The 19,801-nt window shown below is 44.2% G+C and overlaps 1 long non-coding RNA gene across 1 annotated transcript; it reads right to left on the bottom strand.

Moving 5' to 3' along the window:
- Positions 1 to 1,953: 1,953 nt before the first annotated feature.
- Positions 1,954 to 9,992, bottom strand: LOC147318349 (uncharacterized). The gene is made up of 4 exons (XR_015131447.1): positions 9,794 to 9,992; positions 8,853 to 8,982; positions 8,053 to 8,141; positions 1,954 to 6,098 (listed from the first exon to the last, which is right to left on the bottom strand). It is a non-coding gene; the product is annotated as an uncharacterized LOC147318349 (long non-coding RNA).
- Positions 9,993 to 19,801: the final 9,809 nt, after the last annotated feature.

The following is a 19,801-nucleotide window of genomic DNA, read 5'->3' on the forward strand; positions in this document are numbered from 1 at the left end:
TGACTAATTAATATTAAAATCTGTAACATAATGTTTGGAGTTTAGTCTGTTACTGTTGCTATTTTTACCATTTCTTCTTGGAGCAACTGTAACCCACATCATTTCCTTCAGGATCAATAAAGTATTCTGATTCTGATTGTTTCAGGATGACCTGCCATTATCCAATCACACATCTGCTTACCTGCATCTTTTGCTCGTTTCTCCTCCTCTTCTTTTCTATTTTTTCTAAACTGAAGACATGATGGCTTTGAACTTTTCTTGTCCATCTTCCATTGGTTTTAATTTTACACTCCAGTATGAACACCTATGCCTCAGGGATCACCACAACATAACCTAATAAACCTACACCTTAGTTCACTTTGTCTAGGGTTTATTTCGCACAACCCAGGATTCAAATCATGAATACATAATAGGCTTGGATTTACAACATTATGAATGAAATGTGGTCTACTTGGAAGCAGCAGGACTCTCCTCCCCTTTCCAACGGCTTGTGTGTGAGACTTTAAATCATCAAACTGTAAATATTAAATTGCAGTTGTCAGATAATTTTATGCAGGTAAGCAGATGTGTGATTGGATAATTTTATGGTGAGGATTGCAGTTGTCATAACTCTCACTGCTTTTTTCTGCTGAGGAGCAGCTGGGCGTTGTTCCAGAAGAAAATATTTTTGTACAAAACTCATCACAAGGTTGGTGGGTGAAAGATACTGTGCCATTAATTAAAGGAAAGTAAGCTTTTTCTTTTAAAACCTCCATGAGTCAAATGACCATCATGGTATAGAGGTTAAAGTTAAAATCTTTAGAAATGCATTTTGTCCTTAGTTTTTCTTGGCTCTCAATACTTCATATTTTACTTTTCTTCAGGACACTGACATTGTTTTTGGAACCAGTGTTGAACGGTGCATCAGTTGTTATCCTCACCATCCTGCAAGATGACGATGCCGATACGTCTGTGTGAGACTGTGCAGTTGTGTTGGAAGGAGACATCGTGCTACATAACGTTTAACTATAAAGACACATCTCCTGGATGCACTGGTACGCATCTTCAGTGATGTATCCTGGGGTCATCAGGTGTTTCGGGTCTCACAACATCCTACACCCTCGCCCAGGCGACCCAGCCGGGGGTGATCAGGCCCCGACTTGTGTACCAGTAGCTACCCATATCTCCTATATGATATATGCAAGTGACATTTTTTACTGTAACAGCGATTCATACAGGAAAATAATGACTATTAATAAGGTTGCCCAAACGGTTGCATCACACTGGTTATAGGAACATAGTGAAGACAAGTTATTTAGAGAGTAAAGAGAGGTTAGTTTCTTTTGGAGTAGAGCTGCATTTATTAAGAAAATTTTAAAAAGACAGGAACACTCTTTAGAGGTTTGTGGGTGGCTCTTAAAAGAGCCGTTGTGGGGAAGTCACTCAGACTTCAAACAGGCTACTCCTTTGGTTGCCAAGACACGGCTCCCTGCGCCGAGAAGTGAGCCATGAACTTCTCCCTCACCAGGACAGCCTCTCTGGAGGAGTTGTTTGCTGCTACACGACCCAGGCCTTGCAACGGCTCCACCACAGCAGGTGCCACACCCCTCACAGCAGGCGCCACACCCCTCACAGCAGGTGCCCCTCTCTCGGCACCTCTCTCGGCAGAAAATTGTGGAGAACACACATTGCCTTCACGCACTTCTCCGCAATTTCAGGACAGAGCTCCATGGAGCGCAGATGCAACCTCTACTGTGAGGGAGAGAGGGAAGTTCCAGCGCACCTGGAATCCCTCTGCAATGCACCGCCAGTCTGCAGTTGAAGGCACAGCCATGAAGTCGTCCACTAGACAGTCCCAGATGGACGTCGCTACCTGGGGGGTGATCTGGCTCACCGTGGACACACCAACTCGAAAACTGAATGTGATGGTCCTGAAGGAGTCCCCGGTGGCAAGGAACCTGGACAAAATGCTGCAGTTACAAAATACATTATTCAAATTCCAAAATACTTTTGTGATGTCAGATTTAAATTACAAAACATAAATCTTACATAAAACCTTTTGTAATTATCAGGATAATTGCATGATATATATTAGATATAATCTAAAACAGTCTGCTGGGATTATATACAAAGATTCAACTATCCCAGAATTAAACCAGGTCTAAATAAAAAGGAGTGAGTATCACTACAAAGGTTAACCCACAGTGGTCCTCATACCACAGTCTGATATCAGCAAACAGCGAGAGCATACACTGATAGGACACCACAGCCATGCTATCATTCAAACACTGATAACAGCATAAATCGAATTAAATCGGGACTTGATGAGACCTTCTGAGTATCACTAGAAATATTATAAACAGTCGTCTCCGTACCACAGTTTGCTATCAGTAAACACCGACAGCATTCGTTGATAGCATAGCACATCCATGTTAGCACAGGTATCAATAAAGGACTACCGTATTAAACACTAACCTCAGGCAGATGGACAGGCGCTCTGCAGGTGGGATTGAGCGCCTGTAGTTGGTGTCTAGGCGGGCGATGCTGGGACCAATGCGGGACAGCAGGTCCTCAAACTGGGCGAGTGAACGACGGTGGTATTGCTGGAATCGGCCGTCATCCAGGCGCAGCTCCTGGAGCAAATGGTGAAACTCACCAAACTGCTCACGCGTCTGGAGGACCTGATGGACCCAGGTACGGCGAGGACGTCCTTAACGCCGCTGCTCTGCTCCTTTTTGGCTCCTACCTTAAAGCACACTGTGCGCTGTCGATCTTACGTGCTGCACAATAATGTTTAACATTTAGTATTTACTGTTATATTCCCATAGATCATCATGATGTTGTTTATTTTATTGCTCTAGTCTTCTTCTGCTTGTTTTCTTTTTTCTTTCTCAACAGGTGATCCAGGAAAAAAAAAAAGACCCCGACGTATCAGCCAGAGGCCCCTTTACTACAGTTCGGAGCCGCGACCTGTTTTATATACGCGCGAATAGTTTTCTATACGAGATCGCTGCAAAAAGTGCAGCCTTACCTGATGTGCACCTACTGTTACTCATTTATATTAAGATTTAAACATCTAGTTGGTGTTGGTGTGGAGAGTAACCTTCAGTAACAGTAATAAATCACACAGCAATAGGACATTCATGTAGTTGTAAAGTATTCAGAATACATTACTTCTATAATCTTTGGTGGAATACATTTTAAAATGAACACTGTCAACAGGTTAGCACCTCATACCACAGTGCAGCAAAGCAGTCTCATGAGCGCTGGGAAGGACACGCCCCAAAACAGACAGTGCAGGAGATGACAAGGTTAGTAAATGTATGGTGAAAATTATACTTTTAGTTATCTTGTTAGTTATCTACAAAATCTGCTTCTCACATATAGGGCATTTCCAAGATTTTTTTTCAAAACTTCTTCAATTTCTTTCATTACAGCTGTCCTGTGCCAGAAGTTCTGTTGACCCACAGTGAGAGGCATCATTTCAGAAACACCAGGAAGACTGAAACTCATCGCCGGGATCAAGCAGGGCTCGTGATCTTCACCAGCAGCTCCCTCACAAGAAGGATAAACCCAGCATTTCATGAACACTGATGGAGACCTTTGCTTTGTGGGCTTGTGGCCCTGATGAAGGCCACAAGCTGAAACGCGTTGGTCTATTATTAAAGTTGTTCATCTTCCCTCAAGTGTTAGAAGTACTCAGATAATCCTCAGAGGGTCTGGACTTTTACATAATATCATAGCTTTAAGTCCTGTAGAAAGTTAAATATATGTTGTGCTCTCTGGTTACTCTGGTATGAATGACTCTGAATTACTTTATGATAAATAACACACTATTGTCAAAAACAGTGAAAGAATTCCAGATCACAAGTTTTTAGTTCAAATACAAGTAACAACCTTTGACTTTAATCAGGTTTTATTTAATTGTGTCAGAGAAAACATCATGTGCTCTTCATGTAGCTGAGTACATTCAGTGTTTAAAACAGAAGTTGTGCAGGTCTGAGATCAGCAGCTTTCTGAAACACCAAACTGAGGTACTGTTAATGCTGATGTACAGTGACACAGTTACAGGGGTGATTAATCCTTTTGACTTTTTGTCTTTAACTTTATCAATAAAACAGCTGCAGCTTTCAGTGACAGCACATGTGGTACTTTAACCTTTGTACTGTTTTCTTCAGTTAATTTTGGAGTTACTACAAAGAGTGAAGATATAGGATGATCTGTGTGCTGTCACTGGGTGGTGCTGAGGTCTGAATCTGAGGACGGCTCCTGTAATCACAAACAGAATCATCACAAACTGAAATATAAAGTTTATCTCAAATCTGAAATAGAGCTGATCCTTCTCTGTCCTCACACACTCAGGATCTGAAGTTGTTCAGTCCTACAGTTCTGCCGACAGCTGTTTATTTTTTATTTGTTTTAAAGGTGTTAGGGAGTCTTTTGACAACCAGAAGTATACCTGTACAAGGTTGCCTCAGGGATTCCAGAATAGCCCCACTCTTTATGCAGAAGCTCTGAGAAAATCCATGTCATTTTGCACGCTTCCTGCCCCAGGTAAATTCCTGCTATACGTTGATGATATCTTGATTACAGGCTACACACAAACGGATTGCAAAGCAAACACACACAGTTTTGCAACATCTAGCAGAGCAAGGTCTCACAGCAAGGTCTCACAGCATAAATTGCAATTGTGGAGCCGAGAAGTAACGTACCTTGGCCACAGACTGACAGGACAAGGCAGACAGCTGTTAGACAGCAGAAAAGTAGCTGTACAGAACGCTCCTAAAACCTGTCACCAAACAACAAATGATGAGTTATTTAGGTCTCTGCAACTTTTGCAGATGTTGGATACCTGAATATGCACTGCTGGCCCAACCTTTGCAAAACCTGATCTATGGCAAACACTTAGCTCTGAAAGATGAAATAGAATGGACACCAGAGGCAGACAAAGCATTTATTGACTTAAAACTTGCCCTGCAAACAAGCACAGTTTTAGCTTTGCCTGACTGTGACAAGCACTCGCCTTCCTGCGGAAGTAGATGGTGCCGAACACAGCTGTATGCAGAAGCTAACTGAAAAAATGAAACCCCGACCAGACATTTTTAGTACACTGCAGCCTACTTTTGTAGACACTGTTTTAGAAGCGAAACCTTTAGCTTCCTCTTTTTCAGCACAGAGTGCAGAACTAGCGGCTATCATATGTGCATGCTGCGCAAAGGTCGAGAAATAGAAATATATAAATATTCACACTGACAGTCAATATGCGTTGCACACCAAAAAAGATAATTCAGAAATTACTGAAGGCAATAACTTTGCAGACCGAGCAGCAAAGAAGGCAGCACAGCAACCTGTACAGACTTTGATGTCTGAAACCTCACATCTAATACCACTTGATGTACTTAAAGATGAACAGAAAGCCGCACCTATTGCAGAGCGTAAGAAATGGCTAAAGTGTGGAGTAGAACTACACAATGACTTACTGACCTGTAATGGCAAACCAGTATTGCCACAATCCCTACACAAGACGGCAGCATTAGCGACACACGGATTAACACGTGTGTCGGAAAGGGGGGAATGTCAGATATCCTCCCTAAGCACTTCACGGGAGACCTTTTTCCCACTGCCTCTCACTAGTGAGCCTATTAATAAGTCTATAAGAGAAACCACCCTAGCAGAGTGGATGATTAAATTATTTGAGAATAAAGAGATTCTCTCCAGTTTCTTGCAGGTTGCAACCAGGTGATTGGATCCTGATCAAAGTGCTCCAGAGAAAGAATTGGAGTTCACCAAGGTGGGAAGGCCCATATCAGGTCTTACTCAGCACACCGACTGCCTGCAAAATAGCAGAAAGACCATCTTGGATCCACCAAAGCCACTGCAAAAAAGTGAGTGACAACACAAGCATAGACGCCGGTTCCCCCGACTCCTAGGTGTTCCCTGGTGGAGGAAAGGGCTGTTTGGGTATATCCCGCCCTTTTGTCTTCTCGCCAGTGGTCTACTCACCTGGAGCCCGGGTGTGCCTGGTCATCATGAAGAACCTTGTCCTCATAATGACTGGCATTGCGCTCCTAGTGAGCCTACTGATACTCACCTGGACAGACGAGGACCCACAGCACCACCTGCAGAAGAAATGGTCATATGACAACTTACACCTAAAGGATATGGACAAAGAGCACAACCACCCCTGACTGAACAATGCCTGGTACCGGTACGTCTACAACCGAGTACATACAGAAGACAACCACACTGGCTGCTACGTCTGTTCTCACCTCCCAACAACAGCAATGCAAGCCACCCTGTATGGAAAATCACCCAGCCTTTCCGAAGCCCTATGTATATTCTACAAAGCCACCAGCGGAACATGTTCCCCCGAAGACATCTTCTTCTTCAAGGTTGAGTTAAAGACACAAGTCTCAAAACCCGACCTGCCACGGTGTAATGGAACACTGATCAACTATAAACCTAATGAGGTAGTATCTTGTGCACCAGAGGTCTCAGACTGGAACTACAGCTGTGATGACCGATACTGGGTACACCTGAATGCGACCAATGACAAGGGAAAATCTTTCAACGTCAGGAGGGAACCAGGAATACAACATCCAATGTGTTTCACCTTCGCATACGGCAACAGAAAGCTGGGGATGAACCAAAACTGCTCCCAGACTTTCCGGATGCCGCAGGACAGAAAGGCACGGATAAGCTTCCTGAATGGCACATATTGGGTGCAGGGTACAGCTTGGGCATGTGGCTCAAAGACATACTTCACCATCCCACCCAACAGCACCGGACTCTGCGCCCCAATTTTAGTGTCAGACCACACATTCAGAATATTCCATCAGGACCAACCAAGACGCAAGAGGAGCACTGATGACGTGCAACCTCATGATCCAATCTGGGGCAGTGATGTGCCAGCGGAGTTCAAGTTGTGGACCACCGGACAGAAAGTCCTGCACTCACTTTTCCCATGGATCGGGAATGGAAAAAACATGCTAAGAATCGAGACTCTTGACTACCGATTTGGACTTTTCCTGAACAGCTCAACATGGATAAACAAGGCTCAGAATGAGGAAATCGACGCGATCAGAATAGTGGTCATGCAACACAGAGTTGCCCTGGACATGATTCTCGCTGAGAGAGGGGGCCTCTGTGTCTTATTCAACACCACTTGCTGCACCTATATTCCAGATAGCGTGCATTCCTTGACCATGACCACCGCCCTGGAGAAGTTACGACAACTGAGTAATGCACAGCAACAAGACTATGTCATGAACACAGAGGACTGGCTGACCTGGCTGCTGAGCGGCAGCTGAAAGACCCTCGTGATCAAAGGACTTGTCTTGATAGGAGTTCTTCTTTTATTGCTTTGCATGTTCTCAACTTGCATTCTACCCTGTATCAGATCAATGATTGGCAAAATGGTACAGGCCACAGTGATCACCTATGTTGGACTGCCACAAGAAGATGGACTGGACGAAGAAGATTTAGTATAGGAACACACACATTCGCATATACTGAATGATGCTACAATTGAAAATGTTATGTGCAAGTGATTGTTAGCTGATAATAAAGTATGATTGAAGTGGTGAAATACGGTAACAACAGGGAGGGATGTTAGGGATTTTTTATTGTTTTATTTGCTTATGCTTCAAAAGTTATGTTATACATATTTCACCAGACACAGTTTTCTGTAGAAACAGGAAGCTGACCCTGTGACACTGGCCTTTACCGCAAGAGACCAGCACAGAAATACATATCCGCAGAAGTTGACTTGCATTATATTATTCTTAGAAATTGACTTGCAACACACATACTTTGTGACACACACACACACACACACACACAGACAGCATCAGAATCTGCGTAACAGGAAATGTGATTATATTTGCATATTGACGATGTAACCTATAAAAATAAACGAATACTGCAGTTCGGTGTGATTAGCTCTGAGCTTTTCACCCGTGCAGCACGTTAACCTACACAAGTGTCTCAGTGTTGATTATTCACCTGACTGTTTGTTAACTGAATATCACTGACAAAAGGCCTTACTAACACATTTTCTAACATCATGTTTACCTGTGAGTTGTTGATGCTTTATAAATGGACATCTGCAAAGATGAGATGATGGAGCAGGTTTCAGTCGAGGTTCAGTCTGCTGCTGCATCCTGGTCACAACATACAGAGGTGTTATCAGCTCAGTATTGAACATGAAATATTAATGCTTCAAATTATTTGTCCTAAAGGATGCAAGCTATACAGAGTACTGCACATGTGACTTTGTGAACATAACTCATTAAAAATAATTCGGACAGTTTTTTAACCTGAATATTTGCAACAAACAAAAAATACACAGAGTCAGTGCTAAAAAATAATCAGAGGAAAAAATTAACATTTTAACTTAAGCTGCCAAGCGGAAGTAGTTGGTTTCAGTACATAAGTATCGGGCTTTGCTATTTAATCCGTAGCTATTGACTAATGAGGGGTTACTGAAGTGCCAGCTTTTTAAAAGTTGGCGTTAATGTCGTTCCACATGTGGAAAGCGACAGAAAACATGCTTCTGTTTGCACATATTTAATAATCAGCTCTGCACAGGAGCAGAAGCAGAGTCCAGCCTGTTGCTCTTACAGTATAATACTCATAATAAAAGTACAGTAAGCGTGGTTAGTCACTGAGCAGCCCGGTGCGTTTCTCTTGATTTCTTTAGTCAGGGGAAATTCATTCACCTGCACGGGTTAGCTAAACGACCTTTACAAAACAAGTTTCCCCGACAGCCGAGTGCTCACCTAACACACAAATCCTGATTTACAAGTACAAAATATTTATGAGCACAATTTGAGCCCATATACTCTCTCTACCACAGCTGCCTTTGAACTTGCCTGGGCCAGGTCTGAGTCCAGCTTTGCTACTCCTGCCAGGTCACATGACACAGGGGTGTGCTCTGATGTCAGCAGGCAGGTCAGTGGAGCCCTCTGGTGATGGATATATGGCAGTGAAACAGGAGGAGGCCTGAGAACAGACAGCAGGCTTAACTAGCAGGACAAAGTAGCATGTAGTACTTGAAGGAGTCATCACAGCCAATCAGCTCTTAGGAAGATGGAATATCATATAAATATTTCTCTTCTTTCATTTTCATCAATGTATTTCCTTTGATAGATTTTCTGTCAATACTTCTGCTTGATTAGAAGCTCATAGGCAGTTCCTGTCACTCTACAATAAAACAATGTAAAGGCTGCGCTCTCTGCCCTCCCACTAGCTGACACAAGTAAACTGTGTATATGTAAGCATTTAAACACTGCAGAGAGTCAAATTAACAGTAACACTATTTTGTCTAAGTCCGCCATTGTAGAAATTCTTTTCACCGAAACAATAACATGGCGCACAATGTGACAATAAACGTATAAAACAAATTCTTACCTCGCAGCAGAATAAATAATCAGTATTTTAAGGCTACTGCATGTATAGATGTCACTGCTGGCTCACATAAGCTAGCTCTGAGACCCGCCAGAGTTTACGCCACAGTTGACTGTCGCGAAGGAGTCGTAAATCACCGGCATTGTAAAACTTAAAATGATTCCAGGGCATGTTATAAGAAAACACCCAATAGATGTGCTGGATATTAAACGGTATCAAACGACTAAATGAACACAGGGTTACAATTACATGCTCACGTCGTCACATCGAGAGTTTATTCATTAATCATCAGAGTTCAACAATGTTACATTGTTGAAAGCAGCTTCACTAACGCCAGCAAAACAGTATATAAGAGCACAGAAACAGCCGTGCTTATCGACAGCTCGACATATCCTCAACAACTCACCTCAGTATGGCTGCCATCGGTCACCTTTTAACTCCGTTTTACAGCCTCTTCCAGAAATTGAACGCGTTCGCGGTGCACTATACACATATGCAGCATATTTATTTTACTTGGTTTTAGAGTTGGAGTATTTACATATTGATCTGAAATATTTTGCTGCTGAGCAGCGGAGCTCCAAAGGGTCCCCTGTAACCATGGTTACGCAGATTCGTTCCGACTGTCACGTGACAGAGGAGAACCTGTTTCAAACGATACCTGGATCAACCTGAAATCAGTTTGAAAGCAGAAGAGGACAGCAGATTGAGAAGAGATTTCTTCAAACGGTAAGGAGCTTCTAACAAGTGATATCTGATAAGCTTAAAACTTAAATCTTAAATCTAATGTCCAGATTCATGCTAAACTTTTCTGATTACTCCGTGAATCTGTTCATGTTTTGAATCGGGTAATTTCATGGTGAGAAATGTCTTTGACAAAAAAAATGCAGGATTAATTGACTATGTGCACGAGACAATGCTAACTTCCTGTTTTGAGACCAGATGTGGGGTTGTGCATTTCCGGTAGCTTTACTTTGCGGTCAATCGCTACTGCGAAGATATCCTCCAAAATCATGTCCAGAACTCGAAAACAGAAAGATGGCGTTAAGTTACAAAGAGCAGAAGGTGGGAACACTCACCGCTGCTGTGTCATAAAAAATCTAATGATCAATTTTGACGTTTAAAGCGTTTAGATCGATCAGTTGTTTACATCACTCAACACAAGCAGAACTGCATCACTGCAGCAGAAGACACATCGTCCACACTCAGAAGCACATCTCTGTATAGTGACTGGTCTCATGATCTAAACAGGCAAATGTTCAGCATTCAAACTACAGGTGAAGAACAGTCAAACCAGATGTTTCCCGTTATGTCGAGATCAGCTAGTCAAGTACACACCTACACAGCATGTTAACAAACCGTGAAAACCACACAAAAATGAATGATTGCTGGTAACGGTTTCTATACATTAGTATGTACGAAGGGTATGTTGTGACTTACCTTCAAAATTACAGCGGTCCCTCGCTATAACGCGGTTCACCTTTCACCTCGCTGTTTCAGATTTTTTAGTGCAAGTTTGCATGCTTATTTTTACGGCACATTGTGTCCTGCGTCCTGATCGCTGCAGACGATCTCCTCCGTGATGTCTCTCCTGTACAGTACAGAATCGCTGCATCGATGCTAGCAGTGTGACTCTGAAGTGCAGTGCTGTATGTCCACGATGTCCACGAAACATTTTGCAACGTCAAAAAATAAAATTGGCTACTTGATTTCACCTCTCGCTGGTTATTTTTAGAACATAACACCGGCGATAAACGAGGGACCGCTGAGAAATATAACATTTGAATCCCTTTTCTCTTTTGCTCTGAGGCGCGGGGAAAAATATTGACAAGTCGATGAACATCATTTACAGATATATTGGGTAAATGCCCGAGACATCTATAGAAATGTAAATCGCCGCTTGATTCATTCATTTGCTTAACTTGTTTTGGACAATAAACCAGGCGCGAATAGGACACCGGAAACAAAGCTCCCCACAGGAGTTTCCGCACCGGAAGTAGCATATGCTTACGTGCACACATTCTTTTTTTGTTATTTTTTAAATGAACTTTTATTTAGAACAATAACAATGACAATCTCAAAGAGACAAGCCACATATTAAATCAATCAGAACAGAATCACATCTCCTGTACACCACGATGAAATCGACAATAACTGAAAATAAACATACATACACACACACACACATATATACATATATATGCATATACACATGCATACATACACATCCATATTCACACATCTACATAATAATAATATAAAAAGATGAATAACCAATACAAAAATAAATAACAATAAAAAAAAGAATGAAAAACAAGGAACAGAAATAAAGAAGACAAGGGGGATCATAAAATCTCTAAAATTGAGGTTCCATAAACAAGACACATAACTTAAATAAGGGGCTAAGAAAAATCTAACTCTTCTAAAAATCTATGCAATTTGATTGCTTGGGGCTTATTTATTAGCTTAAGAGATTTACGGAACAGGGAGAGGTCGTTTTTAACAGCAGACCATGAAGGGGGGGATTTAGCATATCGGCATTTATGTGTGTAATACTTTGTTATAATAATGAGATTGTTAGCTAAAAACTCACTATTTTTGTCCTTAAGGATTACTCCAATTTGAACGTGCACATAGTCAATTAATAGCTAACCTAATTGGCTTACGGGATGATGACGTCACATATATTTAGAATCTTACCACCAACTTGGTCCTTTGATTCTTAAATCCATAAATAGGGGTGAAAAGCAACGACTTTTAGTCCGTTAACTGCAGCATTTATGTTTGCAGAATGGAAATGTTTGCCAGAGAAGTATTTTGAAACATCTGGATCCTTTCCAGAGTAACTGATTACAGATTCTGGTGGGCGGGGCCACCTCATGACAAGGGCTGGCCAGGCTTTCGGAGCCTGGGGAAGGTCCACCCATATAAAGGGTGGCGAGGTGGCCTGGTCTGGGTTTTTTCTGCTTTCTTTTACACGCCTGGGACAGTGCCACCCCATCATGAGGGCTGGCTAGGCTTTCGGAGCCTGTGTGTGTGTATGTGTGTGTATGACTATGCTTACTGTTTTGTCTATTTCAAACAGATGCCTGTCCTCACCTCTGCAGTGCTGCTGCCTCCTGTAACCCAGCATTTTTCTAAGCTAAGTTCTCTCCTTTTTTATGTTGTTCTTTTAGTTTTTGTACTGAGATGAGGCTTGAAGTGTCTGTGGTGCAGCTGGTCTGGTCTGTCTCGAGACAGTCCAGGCTGCACTGACCTGTAACAGGTGGAGACTCACCATGACATTCAGAACTCAAAAGTTTTTTCTTTCCTAACTCTTCTGTAGAAGGTTTCTCTGAGAAGGGGAGGGCAGTGAGACCTGGGGGAGGTCCACCCATATAAAGTGTGGCCAGGCGGCCCGGTCGGGCATTTTTCTTTACTTTACATGCCTGAGGGTGGTGCCAGCCCATCAAGAGGGCTGGCCAGGCATTCGGAGCCTAGAGGAGGTCCACATTTATAATCGTTGGCCATGTATGTGTGTATGTCAATATCTGGATGTGTGCAAATGTATGTGCAGTCATGTGTGCTTGCGTGGAGATCTGAGGTTGGCTTATAGGGTGGACCTCTGCGCATAATCACATGTGTGTGCAAACATTTCCATTTCTGGATATCTTGGAATTTGGTTTCTCTGGGGGGGTTTATTTTTGGATGTGTGCAAATGTATGTGCATTCATGTGTTCCCGCGTTGAGATCTGAGGTTTGCTGGTAGGGTGGACCTCTGCGCATAATCACATGTGTGTGCAAGCATTGCCACGGCTGGATATCTTGGAATTTGTTTTCTGTTGGGGAGTTTATCTCTGGATGTGTGCAAATGTATGTGCATTCATGTGTGCCTGCGTTTAGATCTGAGGTTGGCTGGTAGCGTGGACCTCTGCGCATAATCACATGTGTGTGCAAACATTTCCATTTCTGGATATCTTGGAATTTGGTTTCTCTGGGGGAGTTTATTTCTGGATGTGTGCAAATGTATGTGCATTCATGTGTTCCCGCGTTGAGATCTGAGGTTGGCTGGTAGGGTGGACCTCTGCGCATAATCACATGTGTGTGCAAACATTGCCACGGCTCGATTTCTTGGAATTTGGTTTCTGTTGGGGAGTTTATTTCTGGATGTGTGCAAATGTATGTGCATTCATGTGTTCCTGCGTTGAGATCTGAGGTTGGCTGGTAGGGTGTACCTCTGCGCATAATCACATGTGTGTGCAAGCATTGCCACGGCTCGATTTCTTGGAATTTGGTTTCTGTTGGGGAGTTTATCTCTGGATGTGTGCAAATGTATGTGCATTCATGTGTTCCTGCGTTGAGATCTGAGGTTGGCTGGTAGGGTGGACCTCTGCGCATAATCACATGTGTGTGCAAGCATTGCCACGGCTGGATATCTTGGAATTTGGTTTCTGTTGGGGAGTTTATCTCTGGATGTGTGCAAATGTATGTGCATTCATCTGTACTTGCGCGGAGATCTGAGGTTGGCTGGTAGGGTGGACCTCTGCGCATAATCACATGTGTGTGCAAGCATTGCCATGGCTGGATTTCTTGAAATTTGGTTTCTGAGGGGGAGTTTATCTCTGGATGTGTGCAAATGTATGTGCATTCATCTGTGCTTGCGTGGAGATCTGAGGTTGGCTGGTAGGGTGGACCTCTGCGCATAATCACATGTGTGTGCAAGCATTGCCACAGCTCGATTTCTTGGAATTTGGTTTCTGTTGGGGAGTTTATCTCTGGATGTGTGCAAATGTATGTGCATTCATCTGTGCTTGCGTGGAGATCTGAGGTTGGCTGGTAGGGTGGACCTCTGCGCATAATCACATGTGTGTGCAAGCATTGCCACGGCTCGATTTTTTGGAATTTGGATTCTTTGGGGTGAGTTTATCTCTGAATGTGTGCAAATGTATGTGCATTCATGTGTTCCTGCGTTGAGATCTGAGGTTGGCTGGTACGGTGGACCTCTGCGCATAATCACATGTGTGTGCAAGCATTGCCACGGCTCGATTTTTTGGAATTTGGATTCTTTGGGGTGAGTTTATCTCTGGATGTGTGCAAATGTATGTGCATTCATGTGTGCCTGCGTGTAGATCTGAGGTTGGCTGGCAGGGTGTACCTCTGTGCATAATCACATGTGTGTGCAAACATTGCCACGGCTCGATTTCTTGGAATTTGGTTTCTCTTGGGGAGTTTATCTCTGGATGTGTGCAAATGTATGTGCATTCATGTGTTCCTGCGTTGAGACCTGAGGTCGGCTGGTAGGGTGGACCTCTGCGCATAATCACATGTGTGTGGAAACATTGCCACGGCTCGATTTCTTGGAATTTGGTTTCTCTTGGGGAGTTTATCTCTGGATGTGTGCAAATGTATGTGCATTCATGTGTTCCTGCGTTGAGATCTGAGGTTGGCTGGTACGGTGGACCTCTGCGCATAATCACATGTGTGTGCAAGCATTGCCACGGCTCGATTTCTTGGAATTTGGTTTCTGAAGGGGAGTTTATCTCTGGATGTGTGCAAATGTATGTGCATTCATGTGTGCCTGCGTGGAGATCTGAGGTTGGCTGGTAGGGTGTACCTCTGCGCATAATAACATGTGTGTGCAAGCATTGCCACGGCTCGATTTCTTGGAATTTGGTTTCTGAGGGGGAGTTTATCTCTGGATGTGTGCAAATGTATGTGCATTCATGTGTTCCTGCGCTGAGATCTGAGGTCGGCCGGTAGGGTGGACCTCTGCGCATAATCACATGTGTGTGCAAGCATTGCCACGGCTGGATTTCTTGAAATTTGGTTTCTGAGGGGGAGTTTATCTCTGGATGTGTGCAAATGTATGTGCATTCATGTGTGCTTGCGTGGAGATCTGAGGTTGGCTCGTCGGGTGGACCTCTGCGCATAATCACATGTGTGTGCAAGCATTGCCACGGCTCGATTTCTTGGAGTTTGGTTTCTGAGGGGGAGTTTATCTCTGGATGTGTGCAAATGTATGTGCATTCATGTGTTCCTGCGTTGAGATCTGAGGTTGGCTGGTAGGGTGTACCTCTGCGCATAATCACATGTGTGTGCAAGCATTGCCACGGCTGGATTTCTTGCAATTTGGTTTCTTTGGGGTGAGTTTATCTCTGGATGTGTGCAAATATATGTGCATTCATGTGTTCCTGCGTTGAGACCTGAGGTCGGCTGGTAGGGTGGACCTCTGCGCATAATCACATGTGTGTGCAAACATTGCCACGGCTCGATTTCTTGGAATTTGGTTTCTCTTGGGGAGTTTATCTCTGGATGTGTGCAAATGTATGTGCATTCATGTGTTCCTGCGCTGAGATCTGAGGTCGGCTGGTAGGGTGGACCTCTGCGCATAATCACATGTGTGTGCAAACATTGCCACGGCTCGATTTCTTGGAATTTGGGTCCTTTGGGGGGAGTTTATCTCTGGATGTGTGCAAATGTATGTGCATTCATGTGTTCCTGCGTTGAGATCTGAGGTTGGCTGGTAGGGTGGACCTCTGCGCATAATCACATGTGTGTGCAAGCATTGCCACGGCTGGATTTCTTGAAATTTGGTTTCTGAGGGGGAGTTTATCTCTGGATGTGTGCAAATGTATGTGCATTCATGTGTGCTTGCGTTGAGATCTGAGGTTGGCTGGTACGGTGGACCTCTGCGCATAATCACATGTGTGTGCAAGCATTGCCACAGCTCGATTTTTTGGAATTTGGATTCTTTGGGGTGAGTTTATCTCTGGATGTGTGCAAATGTATGTGCATTCATGTGTGCTTGCGTGTAGATCTGAGGTTGGCTGGCAGGGTGTACCTCTGTGCATAATCACATGTGTGTGCAAACATTGCCACGGCTCGATTTCTTGGAATTTGGTTTCTCTTGGGGAGTTTATCTCTGGATGTGTGCAAATGTATGTGCATTCATGTGTTCCTGCGTTGAGACCTGAGGTCGGCTGGTAGGGTGGACCTCTGCGCATAATCACATGTGTGTGCAAACATTGCCACGGCTCGATTTCTTGGAATTTGGTTTCTCTTGGGGAGTTTATCTCTGGATGTGTGCAAATGTATGTGCATTCATGTGTTCCTGCGTTGAGATCTGAGGTTGTCTGGTACGGTGGACCTCTGCGCATAATCACATGTGTGTGCAAGCATTGCCACGGCTCGATTTCTTGGAATTTGGTTTCTGAAGGGGAGTTTATCTCTGGATGTGTGCAAATGTATGTGCATTCATGTGTGCTTGCGTGGAGATCTGAGGTTGGTTGGTAGGGTGGACCTCTGCGCATAATCACATGTGTGTGCAAGCATTGCCACGGCTCGATTTTTTGGAATTTGGTTTCTCTTGGGGAGTTTATCTCTGGATGTGTGCAAATGTATGTGCATTCATGTGTTCCTGCGTTGAGATCTGAGGTTGGCTGGTACGGTGGACCTCTGCGCATAATCACATGTGTGTGCAAGCATTGCCACGGCTCGATTTCTTGGAATTTGGTTTCTGAAGGGGAGTTTATCTCTGGATGTGTGCAAATGTATGTGCATTCATGTGTGCTTGCGTGGAGATCTGAGGTTGGTTGGTAGGGTGGACCTCTGCGCATAATCACATGTGTGTGCAAGCATTGCCACGGCTCGATTTTTTGGAATTTGGATTCTTTGGGGTGAGTTTATCTCTGGATGTGTGCAAATGTATGTGCATTCATGTGTGCCTGCGTGTAGATCTGAGGTTGGCTGGCAGGGTGTACCTCTGTGCATAATCACATGTGTGTGCAAACATTGCCACGGCTCGATTTCTTGGAATTTGGTTTCTCTTGGGGAGTTTATCTCTGGATGTGTGCAAATGTATGTGCATTCATGTGTTCCTGCGTTGAGATCTGAGGTTGGCTGGTACGGTGGACCTCTGCGCATAATCACATGTGTGTGCAAGCATTGCCACGGCTCGATTTCTTGGAATTTGGTTTCTGTTGGGGAGTTTATCTCTGGATGTGTGCAAATGTATGTGCATTCATGTGTGCTTGCGTGGAGATCTGAGGTTGGCTGGTACGGTGGACCTCTGCGCATAATCACATGTGTGTGCAAGCATTGCCACGGCTCGATTTTTTGGAATTTGGATTCTTTGGGGTGAGTTTATCTCTGAATGTGTGCAAATGTATGTGCATTCATGTGTTCCTGCGTGGAGATCTGAGGTTGGCTGGTAGGGTGTACCTCTGTGCATAATCACATGTGTGTGCAAACATTGCCACGGCTCGATTTCTTGGAATTTGGTTTCTCTTGGGGAGTTTATCTCTGGATGTGTGCAAATGTATGTGCATTCATGTGTTCCTGCGTTGAGATCTGAGGTTGGCTGGTACGGTGGACCTCTGCGCATAATCACATGTGTGTGGAAACATTGCCACGGCTCGATTTCTTGGAATTTGGTTTCTGTTGGGGAGTTTATCTCTGGATGTGTGCAAATGTATGTGCATTCATGTGTGCTTGCGTGGAGATCTGAGGTTGGCTGGTACGGTGGACCTCTGCGCATAATCACATGTGTGTGCAAGCATTGCCACGGCTCGACTTTTTTGGAATTTGGATTCTTTGGGGTGAGTTTATCTCTGGATGTGTGCAAATGTATGTGCATTCATGTGTTCCTGCGTTGAGATCTGAGGTTGGCTGGTAGGGTGTACCTCTGCGCATAATAACATGTGTGTGCAAGCATTGCCACGGCTCGATTTCTTGGAATTTGGTTTCTGAGGGGGAGTTTATCTCTGGATGTGTGCAAATGTATGTGCATTCATGTGTTCCTGCGTTGAGATCTGAGGTTGGCTGGTACGGTGGACCTCTGCGCATAATCACATGTGTGTGCAAGCATTGCCACGGCTCGATTTTTTGGAATTTGGATTCTTTGGGGTGAGTTTATCTCTGGATGTGTGCAAATGTATGTGCATTCATGTGTGCCTGCGTGTAGATCTGAGGTTGGCTGGCAGGGTGGACCTCTGCGCATAATCACATGTGTGTGCAAACATTGCCACGGCTCGATTTCTTGGAATTTGGTTTCTCTTGGGGAGTTTATCTCTGGATGTGTGCAAATATATGTGCATTCATGTGTTCCTGCGTTGAGACCTGAGGTCGGCTGGCAGGGTGTACCTCTGCGCATAATCACATGTGTGTGCAAATATTGCCACGGCTCGATTTCTTGGAATTTGGTTTCTGTTGGGGAGTTTATCTCTGGATGTGTGCAAATGTATGTGCATTCATCTGTGCTTGCGTGGAGATCTGAGGTTGGCTGGTAGGGTGGACCTCTGCGCATAATCACATGTGTGTGCAAGCATTGCCACGGCTCGATTTCTTGGAATTTGGTTTCTGAGGGGGAGTTTATCTCTGGATGTGTGCAAATGTATGTGCATTCATGTGTTCCTGCGTTGAGACCTGAGGTCGGCTGGTAGGGTGGACCTCTGCGCATAATCACATGTGTGTGCAAGCATTGCCACGGCTCGATTTCTTGGAATTTGGATTCTTTGGGGTGAGTTTATCTCTGGATGTGTGCAAATGTATGTGCATTCATGTGTTCCTGCGTTGAGATCTGAGGTTGGCTGGCAGGGTGTACCTCTGCGCATAATCACATGTGTGTGCAAACATTTCCATTTCTGGATATCTTGGAATTTGGTTTCTGAGGGGGAGTTTATCTCTGAATGTGTGCAAATGTATGTGCATTCATGTATTCCTGCGTTGAGATCTGAGGTTGGCTGGTAGGGTGGACCTATGCGCATAATCACATGTGTGTGCAAGCATTGCCACAGCTCGATTTCTTGGAATTTGGTTTCTGAGGGGGAGTTTATCTCTGGATGTGTGCAAATGTATGTGCATTCATGTGTGCTTGCGTGGAGATCTGAGGTTGGCTGGTAGGGTGGACCTCTGCGCATAATCACATGTGTGTGCAAACATTGCCACGGCTCGATTTCTTGGAATTTGGTTTCTCTTGTGGAGTTTATCTCTGGATGTGTGCAAATGTATGTGCATTCATGTGTTCCTGCGTTGAGATCTGAGGTTGGCTGGTAAGGTGTACCTGTGCGCATAATCACATGTGTGTGCAAGCATTGCCACGGCTCGATTTCTTGGAATTTGGTTTCTGAGGGGGAGTTTATCTCTGGATGTGTGCAAATGTATGTGCATTCATGTGTGCTTGCGTGGAGATCTGAGGTTGGCTGGTAGGGTGGACTTCTGCGCATAATCACATGTGTGTGCAAACATTGCCACGGCTCGATTTCTTGGAATGTGGTTTCTGAAGGGGAGTTTATCTCTGGATGTGTGCAAATATATGTGCATTCATGTGTGCCTGCGTGGAGATCTGAGGTTGGCTGGTAGGGTGTACCTGTGCGCATAATCACATGTGTGTGCAAGCATTGCCACGGCTCGATTTCTTGGAATTTGGTTTCTGAAGGGG

This window comes from Aulonocara sp. 'chitande type north' Nkhata Bay, linkage group LG11 (assembly GCF_057382095.1).
Source record: "Aulonocara sp. 'chitande type north' Nkhata Bay isolate Kocher_YH1m ecotype deep benthic linkage group LG11, A_spYH_male_GT1.1, whole genome shotgun sequence".
Classification (NCBI taxonomy): domain Eukaryota; kingdom Metazoa; phylum Chordata; class Actinopteri; order Cichliformes; family Cichlidae; genus Aulonocara; species Aulonocara sp. 'chitande type north' Nkhata Bay.